At 39.4% G+C, this 19,935-nt stretch overlaps 1 protein-coding gene across 2 annotated transcripts in view; it reads left to right on the plus strand.

Annotated features, from left to right (window-relative positions):
• The first annotated feature begins 6,279 nt into the window (after nt 1–6,279).
• Nucleotides 6,280–19,935, plus strand: part of LOC121946937 (probable G-protein coupled receptor 153) — a 42,836-nt gene continuing 29,180 nt past the window's right edge. For both annotated transcript variants that reach the window (XM_042491777.1, XM_042491778.1), the window contains exon 1: nt 6,280–6,724. The gene's annotated coding sequence lies outside the window, so the exon portion shown is untranslated. The remainder of the gene's footprint in view (nt 6,725–19,935) is intronic.

Consider the following 19,935-nt stretch of genomic DNA (forward strand, 5'->3'; position numbering starts at 1 on the left):
GTCTGGGCCTCTCGCCTCGTGTCCTTGCTAGTTGATGATGATGATGTCATTGTCTTGGGCATGCCTTGGCAGAGAGGGCACACGCTATCCATATTTTCAGCACTGTGTCTTTCACAGAAAAATCAGGGGAGCTTGGGGGCTTTGACTCAACTCGCATCTCTCCCACGCCCGCCCTTCCCCCTCCCCTCCCCTCCCCTCCCCTCCCCTCTCCTCTCCTCTCCTCTCCTCTCCTCTCCTCTCCTCTCCTATTCTCTCCTCCCCCTCCTCTCTGCTCTCCTCCTCCTCTGCCTGTCTGTCACACTCTGACTCCAGCGTTCAGTCTGCCTTTACATGCTCTCCTGCTAACCGTCACGTCCTCATCCATCTCCATTCTTTTGCAATGTCACTTCCTTCCTCCTCTCATTCACTCTATTTGTCCCTCTGTCTCCCCGTCTTTTCTCACTGTCTAGCTCCCTTTGTCTGCACATGAGATGTGACAACTCATAGGACTAGAAATGTGTCTACATCGGCGTCTTTCTCTTTGCATATCGTTGCAGTTTGTGCATGTGTGCACAAAGAAAGATGGAAAAGATGAATTGAGGTCAGCAGAAGCCAATGAGAAATCAATATCCATGTGGCCATGCCAGAACTGAAAAGGCTGTGATTATTAACCTGTCATAAAAATTCCTGTTAATATTGAGCAGGATTGGTCCTCCATTTGAGTTTGTACTCTTACTCTTATACTTCAGGAGGAGGGGGTGGGTTTCAACCCAGTGCAACAGATGGCAAGACTAATTTGAGTTCAAACCAAAGTGAAATTCAAAGATTAAAGCCAGTGAGTAGAGCAGGTTTAGACCACAAAAACATACGTTTTTGTTTGGACCTTTGCTCCTCCGCGTACTGTTTTCTTACACAGACAGAAACTGATTTGTCATTGGATCTTGAAGGTTATTGTTTTTTTCCTGTCTGTCCCTCCAGCCCAGTATGTGTGCTTTTCATTTCCCCCATGAAAATAAAGTTAGGCTCAAGCTGCACTGGGGGGGGGGGGTATCTATTTTTTAACCCCATCGAAGTCAAGGCATCTTGCGGGAGAAGGAGAGTACAGGGAGGCAGAGGAAGGAAAACACAATCCAGGGAGAGGGGATCCATCTCAGATGGCAAGACAAGACTTGACTTAGGAAATAGGAGCTTATTGAGAAGCATCTGTCTAATTCACATCAGCACGCCAGACTGTCCCCGTCCTGAAAACGTCTAATTTCTCATCATTCACAATATTGTTCATTACTGTCTTCGACCATTTTAGCTGGTTGCAGCTGGCTTTTATATGTACAGAGACACAATATGGTAACCATGGTTACTAATGTGGAAAATTTGAAATGGAAGAGATGACATTATCAGAAATAGATGTTTCTCTTCCAGGTTAATCTGCTTTAAATTATTCAAGTCTCACATGTAAATAATGTTGCTGCATGCCACACATGACCTGCATTATATATCATACACTAAAAGGAAATATAATATGCTCATTTTCGGGTTCATACCTGTATTTAAGGTTTCTATTCAAACATGTTTATATGCTTTGATGTATAAAAACTACTTTATTTTCCTCATACTGTCTGTGCTGTAACACTTACATTCACTCTGTCTGAGACACTCAGTTTTATCACCCATCTCTTTAAGCCCCTCTGCCAGAAAAGCCGTGTCTGTTCTTCCGGATCTCTGTTTCTCTGCCGTAGATGTATTATAATAACTAGATACCAGATGATAAGATGGCGTCTCTTAGTCTTACCATGGCTGTATCAAGAGAAGCTGGAAACAGCAGCGTTGGCGGCAGGACCCTGTTCTTTTCTATGTAAGCAGCTTGGTAGCACATGAAGCAAAAAAACACTCTCATTCCACAGTATGAAAGTACCTGGATTAACCTGGACTAACATGAATGGGAATAAAATAATATAATGTTCGGCTCCTCTAGACTTTCTAAATGTAATTGGACGTAACAGATCAAAGCCTGACAGTTAAACGAGACATTTGATGGGTGGGGGTTGACGCTTAAAAGAAAATTCCACTAATTAATAGATGTCTTTTTCCCAGTGTCTTTTTTCCCCCCAATGGTATCATTTGATGGACCTGAACAGTGTAATTCAGCTTTTGGCCAGTATGTAAAATTGGCTTCACAGCGGGGTTCTGCTCCCTTTGGGGAATGGCACATACAGCATAAAAGTTTCTAGCCTCCAGGTTTACTTCTGAATATGTGCAGTAGTATTTCTACTGCTGACCCCATCTGCGAGTTCCTGCTTGGCTCATAGACTTTACATTGTGATGATGTCATAAAGTTTTAAAATCCTTTTCTCAGCTCAAGGAAAGTTTTAAAATTACAAAACCTCCATAGATCAAAAAATTCATGATAGAATGACCTTGTTTGCAATTCGAGGTGTCCTGTCCACAGTTTTACACATGTCTCTTTGGGAAAATGGGGGCCTAGCCACTGCCCTGTCACTGCATTGGGAAGCAAACACCAAACTCCCACATGAAAGTCCGTTGTTTGTGGGACCCATCACCACCCGTCTCACCCTATAGGCACCCTTGTACTCCTTATATCACATTGTTACCGGCAGCGTTTCAACCTGACACCATCCAGCCATGTTCCATGTGCATGCAACATTTTCCAACATTTTTCTCAAGTGATGCTGCCCATGCGTGTATCAGGCGCACACAGCAGTTTATGTTCAGCCGTCTGCCTGCGTATAATAACACAGCGACTGGTTTTGTCCAGCTGTGTTTTCAGCTGTGCCATCCAGCAGCGTTCTATGTGTGCACAAAAGGCGCCTTTTGGTGTTGTGCACTTACACCGAAACCACCGACAGAGCGTCGTTATTTTGCAAGTTTGGAATGAGAATGGAATAGAAAACTGAAATAGCAGCATTTCCTACTGTGAAAAAGCTTCTAAATCACGATCTTCACAGCGTGACATGTTCTAGCTAGAATATGATTCTAAATGAGTAACCAAGATTACTTATTTAACATGTAGCTTTATGCAATTGTGTAGGCTACACAGTGAAAGTGTTGTGCTGGGAGCAGATGACCATATAAAGAAAACGTTGATGTCATGCAGTAGCCAGAGTAGAAAAAACTGTTTGAAATTGACTGTTCAGAATGATCTGAAGCCTGAGGTTTGTGCTCACAAGGACTTTACATAAATGTACCTCATAATTTGAAACTTCGCCATGTTTAATATTAACATCTTTTGTCGTTACACTTTGAGACAAAATACAGAAAAGCATAATAGGTCCCCATGAAGACAATGGCATCAGAGGAAGCTGTTTGTCAAACTACTGTTTCCCATCAGGGAATAATGAAATAAAAAAAGCTGATCTCAAGTTTCCTCTCATGCCTTCGCATCTAAATTAGGGGACTAGCAGCCCCTGCACAGCTGTATCCCAGTGCAGAGAGATTGACAAGGCTACTTAGAAGATGAATGATCCTCTGGCGCAGGAGAAAAACCATTAAGGGCTGTGAAGGAAGGATAAACGATAAAGCGGGGCGGTGCTGAGAAAACTCTCGGCTTTCATTACAGAGTGACCCGCTTTGCATTTTCTCCTCAGCTCATGAACATCTCCATCGTCAGTCATTCTCTGACAGCAGAGGCTGCACTTCCACACATGAGACGAGACACATAAACCTGAACTGTGTGCGCGTTATACTTCAAGGTCACACGTGAAAATGAGTCAATATTTGTGTGAGCAATGCTTCTGTTGAGCTTGTTTTCAGAAGTTGCAGAGTTGTCAGCCTCACACAGTAAACGGTTAAACAACTCCATTTTTTTCTTTTTTTCTTTGTGAAAAAAATGTTTTGTTTGTGCTTCCTGGAACACCTTCACAGAGCTGAGATTTGAGTCCTACATTCAGCCCTCCTTTGTGATCTGGGCTTGGAGCCAGAAGGGCTTTCCTTGCAGAGGAGTAGGTGAAGGCCCATACTTTGTCTGGCCTGGAACCTCCCTTTTTGTCAGCCACGGGGGACCTTACTGAGAGTACTACTAAATTAGGCTACCTCTGACTGTAAGGCACATAAACTCCTCCACACAGAAAGGTGAGAGGACATGGAAAAGTAGATCGTAAGAGAGCACACCAGCAGGACATTCAAAACAGTGTTAAGTATTAAAGAGCTGCTCTGTGTGTGTGTGTGTGTGTGTGTGTGTGTGTGTGTGTGCGTGTGTGATGTGATGTGTGATAGTGGAGCTGACGGTGAGAGTGGGGGCAGCCCGGTGCCAGCGGAGCCAGTGGGCGGGAATGCCTTCTGTTACTTTTTACTTCCAGGTCACCTAGCATCACACAGGAGAGGCTAGAGATGGACAGTCTGATTCTTTAAACAAACTCTCCTGTCATGTCTACTTCTAATGATGGACTTATTTAAGTCCAAGGTAAAAAAAAAAAAGCAAAGCATCCCAAACTGGCTACACCTATCACCTGTCTTTATCCACAACCCACCTGACCAAGAAAGAATCTCAGAATCTGATCATTTTGTTACACAAGCTTTGTTGAAAATGACTTGAACTGCTATCAGAAATGTGTCTGATTTGTTCTCTGCAAGCCATTCATTATGTGTAGGAGGCCAGAATGAATAGATGCCCATTGTAATTCTGCAAATGGATTACTAATGCATGCACCCTCTGACCGATTTGCTGAAGCAGTCCTGAATCACTTTACCCTGACAACTTAATAATGAACATCCCTGAGGTAACAGAAGATTAGGGGCCAGCTCCTGCAGAGTCAGACGCATTCAAATGTTAAAACTGCCATTTGCTGAAATGTTGGTTTAGACACGTTTGTGAATCAAATTGTGTCATTTAATACAAAGGTCTACTGTGTAGGATGTGTGGCATCTAGAAGTGAGTTTTCAGAACTGAAACTCTCCTGCGCAATGATGCAGTTGGCAGGTGTTCAGTGCTAGGAAGAAAATAGTTCCTTCATGAAACTGCTCACAACAAGGTTTGTGGATTATCTTGCAGACATTGCTGTTGAGTTTTTACATTTTTGAGGGATTGGGGACTTTGAGCGCCACAAGCTGTGTGTTGTCCATAATATTCATGAGAAAGCAAGCATCTCTATGGCCAATTTCACTAATACTCAGCAACTCACACCAAAACAATCTAGACCGATAAATAGCACTACAGGCAAGAGAAAAATATGTACTTTTGATTTTAATATGAAGTTTCATTTTAAAGTCCCTAGTTGATAGCAAGAGATAATGCAATTCTAAAAAATCTAATCTCTGAAAGGGTGAAAGATTTAACTTTAACTGCAGTAACGTGGTTTTGGACCTACAGTGGAAAAAGATCTTGCCCTTAAATATGTGCAATTAATGTTAGCAAACAGGCCAAAAAAAACCCCAGCATTAATAAGACAGAATGTGTTGTTTCTTTTGCAGTCCCAGTGTACCATCATGTGATTTGAATAATGAGATGAATGTAAGGCTAGTTCAGGTGAGTATTGACTGGGTCAGCTTTGAAGCTCAGGGGACGCTGCCCACCCTGCCTCAGTATCTGGAGGAGCTTTTCTCTGTAATACTCCTCAGTAATACTGTACAGCCTGGCTGTGAACTACATGAGCAGCTCTCAGTTGTGTTGTGTGTATCTGTTTTAATGAATGGGAAGCAGGGAGCATTGCTCATGCATCCACCAAATAAATGGAAACAAAAATAATTCTTATAATGGCAGAAACCAGGGACCTCTGTGTGTCTGTCCTCTCATGTATGGCCTATTAGTTTTCTCACTGGGTACAATCCAGGCCCCGAGGGAGGAAAGCCGCTCTAACAGAATCATCCAGGGAAGGAGCCTTACATAACAAGTCCTATAATGTCAATGAAAAGGGCCCTTTTAAAGGAGCATGAATAACATGAGAAAAAGAGTGTGCATTAATTAAATAGGGGGGGTCCAATGCAGAAGTCATTTTAAAAGTGTTTGGATAATGAAAAAAAGATGTTATGGTAAATTAAATTAAGACTTAAAGCTAGCTGAAATAGCTACAATAGCCATCGCTTATTTTTCTGCTGTTTCCATTTAAAGCTTAATGAAGTCTGTTTTTTTAATCATCTCATTCAAATGAGACCTTTAATGAAAAAAATAAGCCCTCGTGTTCTTGGAGGTTGCAGAATATTTTTTTTTATTCAAAGCAAATGTGCAACATGCAGGAGCAGTTCCAGCTTTGTCAAAATGCCGACCTCTTTTCCATGAATTATTTCTTATTGCGGATCACTCCCACGGCCGCGGAGCGTCCGACACGCGAACGAGCCTGTGCTGTCGGGAGCGCGCGGCAATCATGCCTCATCCGTCGCACGCCTCGCCACAGTCGGAAAACACAAGAAGAAAATCGCCTTTTACCTAAAAAATTACCCGCCTTTTCAGCCCTCCCGCTGTCGCGCAACCGCCCCCTTCGTGGCGGAGAAGCTGAATTTTTTAAAAAACCCAAACTCGTCCACAATTTGTCTTTTTTATTTCTCCCGTCAATGAGACAAAGAGGGCAACAAGACACAGGAGTACAGCTGTGGTGATGATGTGCTGTTCCAGGGCTCATCCTTCATTTCGCAGGTCATTCCTTTAACTTGATGTGTCGACACTCTTCACGCGGTTCAGTTTGGGGATCTAAACGCCGGAAAGCCACTTTAACGGACCTGAACTGATGTGACTCAACGAGTGTTTTCATTCCCCGGAACAATGAGTCCGTTAGGAGCCTAAAACGTCTTGTGAAAGGTAAGAGAAGAGTCTCACGGCCACATTATAGCTCATCATGTCAGACTCAGTGGTGATTTGCTCATTTTGATAGGAGTAAGGAAAGGCTATCAGTCCAAACAGGTGGTGCCCTGCAGCAAGAGCTTCTCAGTTTACGAGAGGGGAAGTAGCTAAATATGCACATATTTGAATCAAAATGTTAGATTCTGTGGAGCTGCCGTGCAAATCTGACCTATTTTGAGGATTGCATTCAAATTAAAATGCATGCAAAGACAAACGCGGAGGAGGAAGTGACATAATTGATGCTGTTGCCGGAGCTTTGTAAAACACTAACTTAACTGAGTGAGGAGCGTCTTTTGCATGAAATACTTGTGGTAATCGAAGAACTACAAGGTGTTGGATTTACTAGAAATGACCAAGACTAGACAGAATTAACCCTTTTGGTGACAGACAGAAAAATGCACTGGTATTTGAAATAAATAACCTAAATAGTGTAGCCTACTTATATTGACTATAGCTTATCACACAAACAGGGTCATGCAAACTTGTGCAGGTAATTTCTTCAATGCATTTTAGTTAAATGTGACACTTATGTTTGTATCAGTGCAACTTTAAGTGTCTGCATTTATTTCCAGTGGGTTCATCATCAAGATATAATAGATAATCCAGTCTTTTCATTTGCAGTATTTCAATGTTCATGCAATTTGTAGATATTTAAACTTAAAATGAAGTTACTGAAAAGTAACAAATACATGCTTGTTTGAAATTCAGCATGGCAGGATTTAGACAATCACCTGATTTACACACTTGATCAAAGCTTTCAAATCAAATTAATGAAAGTGTTGAGTAAAGCCACATATTGACAACTGCAGTTGTCACAGTTGTCATACAGTAGCACTCATGGTGATGATGGACCTAACCAGCCACAATTTATTTTACAACTCCCACACTTAAGGCCAAAAGATGTACCCACTCAGTTCCAACCAATCACTTTTGTCAGCGTGCACGTAATATTAATGATTTTTATTTCACTTCTTGACAGGAGCTCCTAACTTGACGAGTGCAGCAACATATATTATGACTATTAAAGAAATGCTTTAAACAGGAGTATGCATGCATTATGTGCTCCAGTGTCCACAGCATATGTTAATGACACTGCAGAAGCAGATGAGTGGATTACATTACATGCAGTCGCAGGTCAGAAAGTGGCCTTGCAAGCCAATGATTACATTCAGTGCTCAGAGAAAGTGCTGTAGCCGACATGTGACAGTTGCTGCTACACCACAAAGCCTCACAACAGATCTCAGTGTTTCACGGGGCATATGTGACATTTTGTTTGTCACACATTTGGCTCTGTCATTTTGTGACCGCGTTAGCCCTTGTTCACACTATTCTATTTTCCCTCACACACAAAATACGAGTCCGCCTTCCCTTGGACAGCATCACATGACAATGTGGAATTAATGAGAAGAGTATTTATAAATGATAATCTGGATGCTTTAAGGGTAACTCTTATCTTTTGTTATAGTCATATTTTCCCATGTTTTTGTGCCTAACTGACTAACGGGAGCAACAGTTTTTTAAATTATGCTTGTCTTTAGCCCGAGGACTCTGCAGTAACAGTGCGTTCATTAAAAATGCTTATTTTTGCCACTGAAAGACTTAGATTGTTATTTTAAGTGTCTGACAAAACTATAGAAAGGATCCCTACAGAGATAGACCTTATTGTTACGCAATAAGATCCTTTCTGTTTAACCAGAAACAGCCTGGAAATCATCATCATCACCAAGCTGTGTGTAAATAAACATTTACATTTTAGTGTGTATAGAACCAGCATATTTTAACATCTAATCTGGTGAATGAAAGGTTTATTACTACCAAAACACTATTAGAACACTGGAAAGTGTCTTTTACAATGCTAAAAGAACTGTTTGTCTAAATGAAGTGTGGTGGATTAAACAAAAAGGATCTTACTCTTTAACAGAAGGGTCTTTCTCTGTAGGAATCCCTATCATAATGTTTCAAACATTTACAATAACAATATGAGCCAGTAAGTAGCAAAAACAAACACCTTCAGTGGATGTAAACTGATAGGGAACAATTACCCTGAGTGTTTACTTTGCAGCTTGTTTTGCGTTGTCATCTGCGTTCATTACTGGATCAATTTTAGAAATGATTTTATCCATTCGTCTCCTAGATACAAAAACATTGGAAAACAGGGTCCAGGTTGAAAAATACAAAAGTTACCCTTTAAGCACCAGTTTCAATGTATAAATAATAGGAAAAAGTAAATATTTTATGTTCAGTATGGCATTATTCCTCCACCGTAATTCACTTTAACTCGATGCCTGTTTCTGACACAAACTCTAAACCCTCTGCCATATGGTGCCCAGTGATCCAGCTACAGTCATAGCTGGAGGTAGCTTAACATAAACAGGAAGAGAGCCTCTAGGGTTACATTTGTGATGGAAAATTCAACTACTTACTCTGTCAAGCTGGTTGCTCAGCACAGAAAAGTGCTCACAATGTGCCACAGTCACATCTTACAGCATGCTAGATTTTGGCTTTCTGACCTTTTAATGCCTTTTACCTTTTTTTTTAATTAACACTGATTGCACCACAATGGCCGGTAATCTTACATATTTGTGTTACTGGAAAATCAGTAGCAGGCAGGGAAGGGAATATGGAAATCACAGTATATATCAGTGCTGGGAGCTTGTTGTTTTCTAATGAATGAACACAATAATGGTTGCAATAATAGTTTGTTAATGCATCCTTACAGGCCAAGCAAAAAGAAACTTTATATGTTAAATGCAAACCAAGTAGTCTAAACTTAGTTTGCTTTTTTAATAGACCAGCAAATTAAAATCTGTTTAGAAGTGTCTCGTATCAGCTGCATCATGGGTTTTAGATGTTTTAACTGTGGAAGAAAATACGAATTGAGGATGCCTTGATGAAAGAATACAACAGACTCAATTTTACTGCACAGCAAAGCCAATTAACGCTGGAGTTTTAGATTTCCTATCATGGCTCCTGCCGCCTCGTAAAAGTACCTTGGAGCATAATGCTATTGATATTAATTGATGGGTGTTTAATCACTGCCACTTTATCTAATGTTGTTTGATATATTTTAATTCATGTTGCACCACTGACTTGAATCAGTGTTTACAGCGTTACGGTAGTTCTGCTCATCAGAAGCTCTCTCCCAATCAAACCTGATTCATCAGTGACTGATGGATGCTTTCATTAACCGTCATTCATTGTAGAATAATGCGCTGATGTTAAACATATTTTGATTCTGGTGCCAATATGATATAACTTTCGACATCTACTCACGAAAACTATACGTTTATTGATACTTTACAGGATATATAAACAAATTTTTCTTTTACAAAAATTTGTGATTCAAGAAGGATTCAAGGCTCAGAATTATGTCAGTTTAGTCGTAATTGGCTGTTGGATATGAATATTCAATATTGGACGTTTGTTATTTAAGAGTTGAGAGTTTGAACAGGGTTTGGCAGGATGCTCAGGGTGACAGTGACATTCACGAAAAGTAAACAAGCCAAGTTAGCCCTCACAGCTAATGCGTACTAACTATGCTGACGACAGATCTGAAATGCCCAAAACATTTTGTCGACATAAGTTGTTAAACAAAAGCCAGAAACTGCATTGTATTAAATTGTAGCGAGCTGTAAATTTACCAGTTTTAAGCAAAAGGCGGGACAGAAGATAGTGTTATGTTGTCGCCTGACCGGGCAAAGCTTCTCTTCCTCCGGGAAGCTGCAGCCGTCTCACTCAGACGCACCCAGGGTGTGGGTCCACAGCTGCCTGTACCAGAGAGCAGCATGGAAGCGAGGAGCGCTCACTCTGCAACTACATCTGGGGGCAGAAACATCCCCAATAGTACACTGCACACTGACTGACAGACCCCCCACCAAAAAAAAAAAAAAAAAAAAAAACTGACTGCTTGACCTTATTATCTCAGTTTACTAGGGGTCTTTGGCTGATGATTGTTATTTTTTTTAAATTATTTTTGCTTAACCAGAAAAAAAACCTCTTGGGATTAAAAAATATCTTTTTCAAGATTGTCCTGACTCAGACAGGGAGCAACATAAGTTATTAAAACAAAAAAATACAAAGTGAAAATATCCCACTTCAAAACAAGATAAAGAAGATGGCATAAAGCCAAGGCGACATGACTGCCAAGCTGGAGACAGTTGTTCAAGACCAACAAACCTGGGTGTTTTTTAGTGAGACATCAGCAGCTTTTCCAGCTGTGGTTGTGGAGACAAAACTGGGTATTTTAAGCTGAAACACGATCTGTTTCTCACCATTAACAAGTGTTTTTTGTACCTAAATATAACTACGTTAACCGAAACGTTGCTTAAAATTTTCAACATATCTGCTACATGAAGTTTACAAATGTTACATGTCCGTAGTTTGCAGAAATGTACGAATGCTGGTAATTAGGTGCTAGAGAGCCTGTTTCAGAAGTGATCCCATCGGTGCATTGATCAGGATGTTGCGTTCAATAACTTGCTGGTTTGATGCAAAATCTCCAGCCGGAGAATATCGACTCAGTAGAGGAAATGTCTTAGCTTACCTCTCTTGACAGGAAGGTCAGATGTCAAGGTCAGATAAGCACCTTTAGAGCTTATTATTTTCTGATGACCGGAGCTGATACTGTTTCACTGGCTCCGTTTAGACTTCAGTGGCTGACATAGGGGCTTGAATCTAGGTCCTCTGGTTGGAGAGCAGGCTGCCAACTCACTCTGCCTCCCTGCTGTGCATTAGTGAAACGCTGTGATTAAACGGAAGGGGCATTTGCTCACAACATGTTATTGTTGTTGTTTCAGTCCTTGAGTATGAATGCTTGTGCATATTTGCTGTCTGGTGTCAGATGCTGTAAGTGGACACTTTACAATGACAGCAGCAAAGCAGAGTTACTCACCACATGGAGATCATTATACAGTATATGAAATGTAAGTTGTCATCTCTCATTACTATTCAGAGTGCCATCCTACTCAAATGAACTGTGCTTCCAAGACAATGTTTCATTCATGGTTGAAAATATGCCAGCTATTGCAAACTGAACTTTGGCCCTGTGTTACCTGAAATAGGCTGGAGCAGAATAATGATGTGGACAGAAAACTCTGGGAAAATGGATCTGAGATATTTTTTATTTTTTCAGCATGTAACATTTTTTTCCATTCAAGACCAGACAGACTAACTGTTGTTGGAGATTTAACTGTAATATTTTCTATTAGATTGAGACATGACAAAGAAACAGTTGTAATAATAGAGTAAACTATTGAAGTGATTTCTTTTAATAGGTCAACTGTGGATAACTACACAAACCAACAAATTATTACGCATTTTTTATATTGGAATGCAGATGATGGTGAAAAATTTGAAGCATAAAACTTCAGCATAAAACTAAAATGTAAATGGATGTCGAACATCTATGTTGGAATGGGAACCATACAGACTAAATTCAAAAGTATACTTCCCTGTCTATTTATCACAAGAGTCAAACAGGAAATAAATTGAGGAGAAATTTGTTGTTTTTGCTGTTTTTGATCCTGGCTGACTGGAGCTGTGGTTGAATTGTTTTAAAAAAGTCCTTTGTCTTTTCCTATGCAGTTTTTCCTTGACCTATGTAGATAAAGAACGTGCGGTCGAGGAAAGATACTTTTATTTATAGACATAAATCCCAGTTAATATGATTGTATGAAAAGGTCAAGTATAAGAATTACTTTTTTGTGAAGTGCGGACTTTTGCATTGCATTAAATGTTGTTGTCGCAAGAATGTGGGACGACATGATCCCCTTTCCGTTATTAATGGATGGTTCAGTGTATCCTATGCTAAGAGAGACTCTAAAATTCTTGGCTGCTTTTTTTTTTTTTTTCTGGTCATTTCACTTAATTAGGAACCTTTCGAAGCAGGAAAGACAATGCGACCGAAGCCTATGGTTTTGTTGAAATCACTCCATTTAATAAGGTTGCCTTATGATGATGTCATTAATTTTGGGAAATGTAATGTACCATTGTCCTGCAGTTATCATTTGCGGATAAATTTTGGAGAGGCTCAGTCTTGCTGTAGGAAATGACACGGTAGGAATATTGGTGGATCAGCACAGCAGTGCTGGTTTTACAGTTTTGCATGGTTCAAGTCATTATTTCACAATTACAGTTAATTGACAGTTTTATTTTTATAAGGAAAACATGCAGTTAGAATGATCCAGATTTAGATTTTCTTTCTGCTGAATGTTTTCTTCAAGACTGATGCAGTTGCTATGCAACATTCACAATAAGACATCCAGTCTGGTTCCAGTACAGTAGAGCAGAGTGCATGATTTGATGGTGGTTTACTAATGGCTTATGAAGGGATGATAGGGACATGTCAGATACTGGTGACACAATAAACCATCTGGCTATATGAAATCAACTTCCTAAGTCTAAAATCCTTTCTTATCTCGGTCTAGGATGACATTTGGAAACTTCTGTAATAAAAAAACACATTTCAAAATCCTATCTTATCTTAGGATAGGAATTTAGCCGTTACAGAACTGTCCTAACTAAGGGATCTCCCAACTTAGGAATCCTAAGTTATGATTGCAACAACCATGTCCTTGATTCAGAAAAACTGTCAAAAATGGCAGCAGCAGTGTTGTTAGATCTGTATGACTTAACACCAAAATATGATAATTGAAAGGCTACTCAAACTGAATGATGATGCTTAAAAAATATTTTAAAAAACAACTTAACTTCTAGGAAAGGTATGGTTTGCTCTCATCCACCGGCATGATTAGTGTCTTTGACTCTTCTTTTGATTAAAATTGATGGCCTGTCTTTTTCTTGTCCATGACAGCAAGCCAGTAAGCTAGAGAGAAGTGAAAGCCATTGATATTATGGCTCGTCTGTCTCGAGGAGTGTATTGGTGCACTCTAATCAAAGATGCAGACAGTGTGTGTACATTATAAACAAAGATATAGGCATGACAGGATGAGGGCCACTTGAGGAAATACATGTTATTGTTATAGTCAGGGTTTCATAAATTAAGATAAAATAGGTCTGAGATAGGATGGGACACAGCCATCGATGTAGACATTGTTTCAGTGATAGAAAGATATTTCCTATCTTTAAAACTAAAGATAGGATGAGCAGTTTTGATATTTTTCTGTAATGAGGCCCCAGGTCAAAGGGACAGCTGAGGTGGGAAGGCCATTCTTTTGCTGGAAAGTTAAAATCGCTGCTTTATGAACGTTGTTATACTCTGCAGTCTTTCATCTTTGGACATAGAGCCCAGCATGAACACACTAAGAGGAGCCTGACAGAGGTAACAGGAATCTCGATGGATCTTTATTAAGCTTTGATACGCCTGCATTTTGAATTGAACCATATAGTAGACAGATAAATGAACGCTGAGGAATAGAATTGGTTGAGTTGAGGCTCATGCTATGACTTAAACGATCACAAGTAGGGGAAAAAAATGGTAATAGAGGACATATTCACTTATTACTGTATTTGAAAGAAGACATTTTTACTTTTATTAATTTTGTCTTTTACGACTTTTCTGCATTTGTGACAATGTAACCCCTCCTAATAAAATGCAGCTTTGGATGATTATGAAAAATTCAGAGTCATGACAGGGCAGTTAGAGACGTCACTAAAGAGGCGAATCACCTGCAGGACAGTGTGTTAAAGCTGGAACTGCTGATCATTTGTCACAAAAGGAGGAGCCTCTCCTGGACTTTTATTGATAGCTACATAATGAGCGCTCACTGGAGATGAGTAAGATTTATCGTATTTTGGCCTCTGAGGGCCACTGTAATCCCTCATGGGGTGTAGGAGAGCTCTTCAACTGCACTTTGTGGGTGACACCAACTGGCTACAGCTGTGATGATATATTATGAATATATGATATATGATGACAAGGTTTTGTTTTATATTTCATATACATTATATATATATATAAGTATTTGAACACTAATGATACAATAATAAAAATGAGACATATCTATTTTGTCATGTAAAAACATGTTAAATGGATACGTTAAATTGCAATGATCTAGTGTTATTCATCTAAAATGTTGCAATGCTGCTGATAAATTATTTATTCCTTTATGATCCTCATTACTTCTCACTGGGAGACAATATACTTTTTCAGATTGATTTTCAACAACCTTCATTGACCCCCTTTAAAACCGAGAATGTTTCTAGTAAAACATCTCCCTGTCTGATTGAAGCAGATGTAAAGCCTGTAAACTAAACATTTTCTATCTTTGCATAAAAAAACTTGTAAAGCAGTGTAACTTCAGAGGTTGGGATATTTGTGAGTGGCATTTCTCCAGGATGAGCTGTGAACAATGTTTACAACCCATTAGTAAAACAGCAGCATTATACTGCTCCAGTGTGCGATTTTAGATGGCATGCCGGCATCACGGAAGCAAAAGAGGCATGACAGGCATGATGTCAAAAGAAACAGCATCTGGCTTTACTGTACTTCAGGAGCACTAAAGAAAATACCAATGGCATATCAAGATAACAATTATATGACAGCTGATCTCGTCTTCTGCTTGTTTTCACAATTTGCGGACATTTTCGGTTACTGTTCTTCTTCTTTGAGTTAGCCGCTAACTGCTGCTTGCTGCTTTTAAATCTCCAGCGGTGGGTCGCGTGCCTAATATGCCTTTAAAACATTACACACGGCATGCTGGCTGTCCCTTTTACACAGACATTGTTTCAATGCTGTTATGGCTTGTGGTGGCAGCTGAAGGTGAGGTGATTTTGTCCTACCATACTATGTTCATACCTATTTTACAGAATGGCGAGGTGTCATAACGGTGTGATATTTTCAGATAGGTGGTGTAAAAAGGGCCTTAGACATGGATTTGTGACTAGGAAGTACCCTGTTATAAAATATGGATCAGTTTTACACACTCAGTAGGATGCCCTTGAGCTGCTGAGGACAAAATTCCATGATTAAGAAACATAAACAAAGACTACATTATGCAATATTCACAGTAGTACAGATCAGTCAACATGAATAAACAAAAGGAACTGGTTGCAGCCAGAAAAAATAAAAAGGATGTTTACAGACAAGCAGCAGAATTTACATGGCTATGAACCAGACAGCAGTGCAGTACCTTTTTGATATTTTAGATGTTTTGCAATTGCTTTTAAGTGGGACAGTTAAATTAATGACCGCCCCTGACATTCCCTGTATAAAAAGGCACTTAACCCTCAAAGCTACAGAGGACTACACTTGTGCTGCAGCTCCTTACCATGAGAGTTCCTAACTGTGTAAATGTGAAACAGGGTGCAGCTGCTGCCAAAAAAGGCTTACCTGCTGACTTGACTTTCAAAGTAAAGCACCTGTCATGTGTAAGCATCAGCGATATAATATTAAACACAGAGACTGTGCTCTGGGGAAAGCCAGGACAGAGCATTTTCCTCTCTGACAGCTCCAGTGATGAGTGGCTGGTCGGGCAATAAGACCCCATCCATCACACCTGTCAGCAGGGAGCTTATAGAAGAGCTCCACTGCCACACTGCCTGTATAGATGTGGGTCAACATTACACATGTACGCCAGCCTCTCACTCAGTACCACACCCAACACACTGACCGACATTGTGCTGATGAGCGCCTTGAAAATCATCATCATGTTCCTTGGAACAGGTTTCCATGTAATCACTGGTCTGATCTCATTCAGACATGTTGTCATCCATTTTGGCATTTGTTTTAACAGATAAATCTGTCTTTATGCCTGCCAAAATCTGTCGAGACACACTTGTCTCATCCTGTCTGTATCTCAGCTAATTACAGTTTCAAACGAAGGAAAATGTGTTTTAAGTCCTCTCAACAGTTAGAAGTGTGCAAAGTGATCAGCTCGGCATGCAGGAGAAAAAAGGTGCAGTTTCCTCTGCAGCAGTTTCTTCAGCCCTCCACCATGCTGATGGTGTTTCTGTAAATGCCTTGGTGTGAACAGGCTGTTGGCCTCTATATTTATATTGACAGTTACATTCTGGCATTAAATGACTTAAGCTCTGTCTAGAAATAAAAGGCAATACTGAGTAGGGCTGCCCCCTGAAACTCAAAGATTTGAATCATCAGTTGGAGTGCCCTCAGTTGACTGAGATTCTTCAAGTTTAGCAGACTTTTATTTTGTAAGTCTGTGTAATTTTTAGGATTTTTGTTTTGGTCCCTAGATTTAGCTGCAGAGTAGGGGTTGACCGATATTGTTTTTTCAGGTCTGATACAGATACTGATTGTTAGTATTATTAGTATTTAAGCTGATAACATTTCTAGCTTATAGACATAACAGTGAGAGACACTAAACCCTACATAACTTATTTTAATCAGTTTTATTTGTTTACATTTTTAATTGCTATTTTGTATGCTATTTCAACACAATTTTTCTAAAGTTTATCAGATCAAGTTACCTCACTATAATGTAAAACCCTGATAAAACGTTAGAAGTACACTATATTAGGAACCATAGCCCTTGGAAGAGTGTGCTTTGCTATCATAAAGGCATCATTTCTATAATTTAGAATTTTAGGATAAATTGATCTTCTGAGCCCATAAGCATGAGCCAATTTTTGGCTTGCTTGGTGTCATAGTTATTATAGTTAAAGAAACAAGCATTGCTTCTCTTGGCAATCAGTTGTTTTTTGTTCCAGGCTAGATCATTCCACTAAATTTCATCAGGTCAGATTGTAAATTATTGCCTTTGCTCTAAAGCGATTCTGCATGTCTGGGTGTAGACAGATCATGTAGGCCAGGGAACGTAAAAAGTGAGTAATTATTGAAATGCATGTAAAGACACCAGGACACATTCGTGTTCGCTTATCTTTCTCGTATCAACACCTCAGTAAATCTGAGCCACTTTGTTACCATTCAACATCTCGACATTAGAGAGAGAAAGTCTTTACAGCCTGTGTGTGATTGTCAGTGCTGATTTCCCCTGTGTAGAGGACAGATTTGGCTCGGAGGCCCGGGGGATTGAGGGTGATCGAGCTGTTAGTTCCACTATAGTTAGAAAGCCCGTCAGTCAAGTGTTTCAATAAAACCAGTGCTACAACTACTATAACCACAGCTATAACTGCTCTTACCACTAATACTCCTACCACCACCATACCTACTTCTACTAAAACGACTACTATACTCCAACTCAGCTTTATTCAAATTGAGCCGTTATGTAAACCAAAGTGCTTAACATAGCTACATTTAAACAACATACATTAAAAACAAAAATAACCAACAATGAATACAACTTTTTTCAAATGAAAAATTACAATTATAAAACAAAACAAGTTCATTATATTTAAATTAAAAATTCAAAGTAAAATAACATAAAGTGAATTACCATTACCGTTACTCATACGTTACTGCTGTTACAGCAAATTACACTTTAAACTGTTATTTTAGTGTACTGTTATTACTAAACATAAAAGTATGTTTTGGTTTCCAGACAATTTGCAGTAAAATTTGTTAAATTTCTGTAGTTAAGCATTTTTTTCAGTTTTTATAGTCTTCATTAAAAAATCTCAAAATGAGTGGATTTCTGTGCAGATTTTACATTGAACACTCATGCAATAGTTCACTTATGCAGTTCATGTTCACGGCAGTTTTAACATTTTCATTTGTGTCGAAGTCAGCTCAATAAACAGTTAAAAAAAACATAATGTTTGCACCACATATTCTTTGAAAGGTTACTAATGAGGGTTGATAATGAGCATATTGCAAAGGTTTTACTGAGTGGGCTCTTTAGTGTCACTCTGAGTCTGAACAAAATCTCCTTAGTTGTTACTGCCAGTATTTACACTACGTTCTCTCTTTCACACTAAAAGCTGCTGCAACTGTTGTGACACAACATAAACTGAGCTGTTTGGCTTTAAGCCTGCAGACTTGTGTCAAAGAAAATACGTCACCAATGTAAAGGGTGAGATTGTCTCTGTAAAACCTTAATCTAAGGAATCTCATCTTGCTTAGCATAGGAGACAATTTTGCCAAGGCCAAGGGCAAGTTAATAAACAAACATTAATAAAATTTATCAGATAAAATGAATAAACATAAAAAAATGGAGGCATTAAAAAGGCAAATTCATCCGTCAATTTTTCATTAAATTGCCTGTTTTCAACCTTTCGATGCGTGTCGTCACACTTCTTGGCACTTTTTTAAAGGTATAATTTGATACTTTTTTACTTACTTTGGTACCTCATTTACACTTAAAGTGGAAAAATATCCCTGAGTGAATCCCTCTATTTTTATTTTGAATTAGAAAATAGTCCACCCAGCAATCTATTTAGGGCAGGCCGAAAGTTGATATGACCGCCTAAAGCCAACAAATTAAACTCTATAGATAGACCTGCTTACATTTAGGTGGGCAATACTAGAATAAACCAGATGTATACATAAATATCAAAAATATAGTGCAGGGATATATCACCCTCTTGACCTTTAATTTTCTGAGTCTTGTATTTCTGATCCTTTTCATGTTTCCCTCAGATCATTTTCTAAACAGAAGATAAGCTTTAACTCATCTGTTTTCTCCTCTAACAAGAGAAGTTGTTGCTACTAGCAACAAGTAATGGGGATCCTAATAAACAAATATCAAGAAAGGGTGAACCTTATTTATAGCAAACCAATCCATGGATTATGTGAAAATCAGTACAGTATGCTTGGATTTACCTTCATAGTGGACGATTATGCACCTCATGATTTATGTCCAATGCCAATGTTCAGTGTTGATGCATGAAGTCATGTGCCCTTTACGTTATGAAGCGTGATCCAGGGGGTTTTGCAGAAACTTGCAATATCAGTGTTGGTCCTGGTGATAGGATTGGTTTAATTGGTTGTGGTATGTTGAAAGTACGTTTCACTAAATCTGTTTCAGTAGCCAGTTTGCTGTTTCCATCCAACATTCACAAGAGAGGAATGTGGTGAAGTTTAAATCTGACATTCAAAATTGGATTTTAATGCCGCACAATAACATTCTATGAATCTAATTTGTAGTCGAGGCTGGTGTTGTACTCTGGGTTGTATTGCAGAGTTTACCCACGTTATAGACATGATTAATCGTGTCTGCATTTTCCATTTCTGATCTCTGGGTATGCACTGTGAAAAAAACCTGATGTCAATGTAGCACAGCAGGTGCATTTTAATCGACTTTTCTCACATGCTTCGGCCTGGCTTTGTGCTGCTTGAGGAGACGGGCAGACTT

This window comes from Plectropomus leopardus, chromosome 8 (genome assembly GCF_008729295.1).
Source record: "Plectropomus leopardus isolate mb chromosome 8, YSFRI_Pleo_2.0, whole genome shotgun sequence".
In the NCBI taxonomy this organism is placed as follows: Eukaryota; Metazoa; Chordata; class Actinopteri; order Perciformes; family Serranidae; genus Plectropomus; species Plectropomus leopardus.